We start from the raw sequence: 6,739 nt of genomic DNA, 5'->3' as shown, positions 1-6,739 counted from the left end.
TAACTGCAATACAAAATCCAGATGCTAGAATTCAGAACTTTTGATCAGTGGATCCCACACTTACCGGCAGACTGCTTTGCTTCATCAAGCCTGCAGGAGTGTAAATATTTAGATACAGACAGTCCTCAGAAAATGTGAGATCATTGTTCTTTCTGTTGGTTAAGTGGTTTTAAATCATCTGCCCTGCTACTGGATCTTGAAAACACCTAATGGAGAAGAAAGAACACAAATTTCAGCCTGATGGGAGCTAAAAATTTCACTTGGGGGCTGGCCTGGGACATTTAAACCTGGAAGTGGAGTTGCTATCACGGGAATGGAGTGATTGTTCTGCATAGGAGGCTGTCTGTCTAGGCACCCTGGTAGGGAGCACAGGGTTTTCTAGAGTCTCCCCAGGCCGGGCACCTTGGGAAGGACATAATGTTTCTTCCCTTTAGAGCCTTTGTGACTTTCGGATCCAGATAAAGGAGACTTTCCACGCACTGATAGGCTCTGGAAAATGACATATTCTGCATTTCCAGAACAGGGCCTCACTCTCTAGTTAGGTGAGTGACTATAGTCCTCATCAAGTTAATCTTCTAGTCGTTGGTCGACTTTCACCATTCAAGAGAACTTTCCTGGATTTCTGACATTCAATGTTAGCAGACATTTTTGAGGACAATCCCAGAAGAATTGCCCTCCAGTCCTGCCTTAGCCATTGATATTCTGAGATCAACTCCTTGGATGGATTTGTTTTTGCTGTGGGCCTCAATCTTCCAGGGCCAAGTGAGATGAGTACTTTCTCTAAGGGTCTTGCATACCCATCATGCTAAGATTCATCAACTTCTATCAGGAAATCACTTGCTGCTGCCTGGGAAGGGTATTTCCAAGATCCAGTACATATTCAAATTGGTAACATGTACTGAGATGTTCCTAGTTTCCCAGTCCTGACTTAAGTTCTTATGAACTGACTCATTCGAGCCTCAGATCACTCCCAGGATAGGTTCTATAATTATCTCTATTCTACCAATGAGAAAACTGAGATGAAAAGAGTTTAGAGAGCTTGGAAAGATCACACAGACAAGAAATTCCATGCTATGTAGTGCCTATATTTTCCAAGTACACTGTAAGGAACATGATCCTGATGGACCACACAAGCAGGCTTTGCTGCCTCCAGGATGAACAAAAAGCACCTGGAGATCTCCTGTGCAATGTGAAACAGCTGCCAAGTGGCAGAAATGGACACAACAGAGATCACTCTTGATTTCCACTATGGGAAAATTTCTCTAATGCATCAAGAGCAAGGGATGTAACACTTACCAAGGTAGAAATTCAAGTGTCAAGCAGATTAAAATATTCAACTACGCTTATACTTAAATGTGATATTTTTTAAAACAAACTTATAATCGTTGATAATTCTGTATTGTAATTTTCTTTATCCAATAGCCAAAAATATTATTTTTTAATAAGCTGAACCATTGGTAAGGATATGCTGAGTGGAGGTTTTTGTGTATCAGTGGATTGCATGTGTACAGCTGCAGTGTTCCTGGAGGGAAATTTTACAAAGGACATGTAGTCTTTGAATCATAAATGCCATTTCTTGAAAATTATCCAAACATATGAATGTGAATAATGACTTAGCTGTATGATTGTAGAGTTTTTCATAGTATCAAGAATATCACAAATAAATTAATAACCTCAAGTAAAATTAGGAGTTTAATCAATTATGTGTTTGTGAGTTTAATGCTGTTATTAAAGTCAAGCAGTGCTATTCATTGATACAGAATGATGATGCTATACTTATAAATTGTGAGGCAGCCATTCTAACTATCTGAATGTATTTTTTCTTTTCAAGTGAAGAAGTATACAACAGATGAAAGACTGTAACAGAATCTCAAATATTAAAAGTTCTCTCTCAGTGGTTGAATTTCAAGTGATTTTACTCTTCATCCATTTGCTTCTCTGTATTTCCTACCATTTCCAAACAGCAAATCTTGTTTCCAGAAGGAAAAGGAAAAAAAAGAAGACAGTTGGAAGCAAGACTCTGAAAATTCTCAGTAGCACCTTGCTGAGGAGATGGATAAAGTCTGAACTGAAAGGTGAAGGAGTTATTCTGGGGTGGATCTGAGGCCACCTGGACACTTTAGGCTGTCTTGCTCAGCTGACCAACATGATTGGGGCATAGCAACCACTCCACTGGTCCACATACGAGCAGGTAGCAGGACATACCTGAGGGCAAAACTTGCCATGTCAACCCCAAATCAAGCCTCCCCATACACATTTCTTTCACCCACCCCTCCCTCAGCCATATCAAGACTCAAGGCAGCAGAAAAGACAGCATAGTTACTTGTCCTCTCCCTCACTGCCCCACTGCTTATGTCCAAAACTGTTAGCAGATTTGTACATGTTGAATAATGACATAATTCATTCATTGATTTTCATGCTGTTGATGAGTTTTTTCCCCATTCAAGGATGTGTTTTGTTTTGTTTGCTAAAGGATTTTCAGAATCTAGATCATTCCTAAAAAAAAACCAGATGTCCAAAAAATGTCAAATAAATACATTCTGGAGAACATGGTGACATTCCCTAAAATATTTTCAAGTTTCTGAAATGTTCTCAAGGATTACTGAACAAAGTATAAAGTAGTCATAGGATTTCTTAGATTCTTCCTGCATACCTGTAAGGCAAACATTCATGTAAAAGAGGCCAACCCCAGCCCCACTGACTTACATAGGAGGATACAAGGTGGTGTTCTTCACAAAGTTCCATGGTTCTGGAGGCTGTGGAGGAGCAAACCTCAGGGATCCCAGAGGGGGCTTTGCAAAAGGGACACCCAGGAAGCCGGCCACATGCTGTGCAGATCCTTCCAGGCTGACATACTTTCCCAGGATTTTGCCATGCATAGTGTCCACAACAGGTGGTGAGGACAGGTGCTCTGCTGGACATAGAGAGGAAAAGAGGATACAACAGAGAGGTCAGGCTAGACCTAGATTCCAGGTGGATTCTGCCACTTCTTAGGCAAGTGATCTTGAATAAGTCACCTAAACTCATCAGGACTTTCTTCTCAAATAAAAAGACTAAGAAAAATGGCCCTCCCTAACTCAAAGGAGGAAATTGGAACTAGAGATAATAAAGCATTTAAAATAATTCAGTACATAAAGGAGAACTGCAGGGAATGAACACAACATTCAGTTTTCTTGCCTTGAAAGTATGTATCCATTACAATCCTTGTGCTGCAAGCTAGATGAGAGGATGCACTAGCCTTTATTTTTAAAAAGGGTTGACTTTGCAAGAAAAAGGAGCTACAAACAGACTAGATGTAACCCTGGGAAGGAAGAGACTGTGCCAGGGAGAGGAATCAGGTACTATAGGAGATGGAATAAGAAGCAAGGGCTTCAGTGATGTAATCAAAGGGGAGACAGGATTTATAATTACAGGATGAGTGAATAGCACAACATAGAACAGGACTGTGCACAAGGCAGAAGGGAAACTGTGCAAATCCTCAAAGACAGCAACACACAGGGGCTGGCTAGAGAAGAGCAAGTGGCCCATAGATATCTCCACATGGGGACCACCTGGAGTGGAGATAATGCTGGTCTGAGCTGATATGGGAAGGTCTTGAACAACAGGCTGTGGAATTGGGATTTATCTAGTGTAAAATGAGCAGCAGTAACAGTTCTAACAGCAAATGACACAAGCTTCTAGAATATTCCTTTATTCTTTATGAATAGGTACAACCACTAGGAAGAAGAAATTGGGACATCTTACTAAGAGCTCCTTTACATTTTTCTTGTCTCTTCTTTTTTGTGTGTGTTAGTGCATGTTCCTATTATACAATGTCCTCACTTCATGTGTGGAGCTGGTGCACATACATAGCACATCTTAATTTTCTTTTGCATTTCTTTTTTTCTTCTCCATCCCCTTCTTTTACTACCTGATTTCTTTCCTATTTCCAAAAGATCTCTGTCCATACTTCCCAGGACTTATATTTTGTTTTGCTCTTTATTTACAAATTGGGCTTATGATATCAGAAAACAAACATTTGATTTTAGGGTTGTGTGTCTATTTCTTTCACTTTACATTATGGTCTTAATGTGTATCCTTTTTGCTACAAATCACTTCATGCTCCTTGTTGTTATTGCTAATTATTACCAGTCACATCAACACATGCTTCCTGGGAAGCAGGTAATTCAGAAGTCCATGGGTACTGGCATGGTAGGGTACTTGGTTCCTTTGTGCCTTCCTAGGATTCTGCCTTGAAAACATCTGTTTTTGTATTTCTTTTATGAAGAAATATAGAGGTATAAATGACTTGTAAAGGAAAAAAAAGGAGGAGAATAAAGAACAAGTGTGTCATGTTGGCTCTTTTAGTGACAGAGTCAGTGAGAATCCAGGTGAGAAGATACCACAGGGTGAGGGCACTGTAGGACTAGGACGTGGTGAGGAGTACAGGAAGGCATCCACTGGGAGTAGAGGCACATTAGGAGTGTGTGTGGCTTCATTCTTGTTCCATGGGAGAAGGAAATGAGTGGAGAATAGAGCCAGAGGTGCCTGTAGTTGATACTGAAAGCACCCACCTCAGTGGTGGAAGGATAAGTACGCCATGTCAGGGGGCCATAGGGAGTAGTGGAGGAGGGGCCGGCAGGGGTGCTGAGTGATTCAAAGTGCTGAGGAAGGCAAAGTCTAAGCAGAATTTGTTAGGTGTGGTCGGTTTTAGCTCAATGGTAACTTTCCAGCAAAGTGAAATAGATAGAAACCGGATTGCCCAGGGTGAAACTATGGGCAGCGTGGGTGGCTTAAACAAGAATGAAAACAGCAGCAGTCACCAGTTAGGTTATACAGAACACATGTTCTTACTGTGTGCCAGACATACATTCCACTTAATCAAAGTTAATCTTCAACAACAGTTTTGCTAGTTTAGCATTAAGATGGCCACATTACAGATGAGGAAAGTGGAAGATTGGGCACAACTTGTATGTATGGATTTCCCCCAAATGGAAATGAATGGCATTGTTAGGGTCATCAGCAGTAAAGGAAGGCTCAACTAAACAACTCAATACGAATTCACCAATGCTTGTTACATTGCATATTGTCCTCAAATTAGTTGTTCAGATTACCAGATATACACACGCAAAATTGGTCAAAACATTAAAAAGCAGGAAAAAAAATTAAGCATTAACTGTTCCTTTTAACAGACCAGTGGAAGTCAGAAGTACAATTATCCAAGCTATCCTGTATATATACATCTATATTTTGTATCATTTCTAATGTTAATTTTTATGAGTTTTAATTCTCTTTAAAAGAATTCTAAAAAGAAGAAAGAATTTTGTGCATTTAGCATCAAAAATAATCTGTGATTAATTTTAAAATATTGTAAATATTTGAAAATAAAATACACATTCACCAAAAGAGAAGAAAAAATAGAATGGCTCAGCTCCAGTCTTGGGTCCTTTGTTTGTCTTTTGCCCTGTTTCAGGTCTCTTACAGTGTCACATGGTCCAAGGAAGTTCAGTGTCTGCCAGGGAAGGTGCTGTGAGGTCACCAATAGCTGAGCAGTCTGGCTTCACAAGCCAGTGAGACCAGAACGTGATCCTCCAGGTGATGTTGGAAAGGACATGACCCTCTGAGGTTCAGTTTTCCTGTCCATAAAGTGGCATAAATGTATGTTGAGGTCTCTCACTAGGGCTCTGTATTAACCATGAATTCAGTTTCTGTATCTGATGCTTCCATCCATGAGAACTTACTGACCATGGAGGAACTCTCAGAGACCAACCAGTGCAGAGCTTCCACCCCAGTCAATTCTCATAAGAATGTCTCACACCTTGGGCCACAAGCTAGTTGCCCTAATAACACAGAGCCAGGCACAAAGCAACAATTTGTGCCACCACCCATTTGCCCATGTCCCTTGAAATTATTCAAATGATCCAATCCAATGCCTTCTTACCTCACTTCACTTCTTCCTTCCAGAGGAAGTCCAGATAAAGGGCCTTGAGTAGCTTTCTGTCCCCCTGGCTCCTGAGATCTTGTTTCTTCTTGTACCTTTCCTCCACCCCATTGGTGAATTCCTTCCTCTTAGTGACTTTAAGTAACAAAATCTTCTAAATGGCCACTGAGTCTGTGTGTTTGTCTGACTGCCACAAATTCTCTATGAATCCACTCTGTTCTAATTTAGCCCTTTTGTTCATTCCTTTCCTGCACCTCTTCTAAGGCCAGAACCATACTAAGTACTGTAGAATCAGTGGTGTGTTCCATCCTCACCACCACCCACTGAAGTAGGTACTGCTAACATCACTTTTGAGCTGGAGTGACTCAGGCACAGCAAATTAAGAGTCCTATCTAAGGACATGGTGCTCAGAAGAAATGAGTCTCTTTTCATGATATAGTCAGTTCTTGACTGAGAATGAAGAGGAGAAACTGAGCTCTCTGAATTGTAATGCCTGAGGCATGGGGTTAGACTGCTGTACTTCTGCACCTGATATGTGTCCTTGAGACTCAAGTGTTTGTCGTCCCCTGTGTCTCACTATGTCCCAACCTGGAGCTGTCTGGCCTGGAGCACTCCAAGTCTATATCCAGAGGGTAAGCAGACCTATTGTTTTTTTTTTCATAATTTTATTGATAAACAAATAGCAATGAGACAGTTTCAAATCAAATCACTAGGACAGTTTAAATAATTAACACAATGCATACATTCTTCTTAGTGGTTAACTGCTGTACAAGATGAGGACTTGAGATCCTACTTACAAACACCATTAGAACAAATCAC

The 6,739-nt window shown here is 40.6% G+C and overlaps 1 pseudogene; it reads right to left on the bottom strand.

Annotated features, from left to right (window-relative positions):
• LOC111818270 overlaps nt 1–6,739 on the bottom strand; it is a 17,226-nt pseudogene that overhangs the window by 9,422 nt on the left and 1,065 nt on the right.

The sequence above is a fragment of the Octodon degus genome, unplaced genomic scaffold (genome assembly GCF_000260255.1).
Source record: "Octodon degus isolate 3935 unplaced genomic scaffold, OctDeg1.0 scaffold00085, whole genome shotgun sequence".
In the NCBI taxonomy this organism is placed as follows: domain Eukaryota; kingdom Metazoa; phylum Chordata; class Mammalia; order Rodentia; family Octodontidae; genus Octodon; species Octodon degus.
This window is presented reverse-complemented; position numbering and strand designations above follow the sequence as displayed.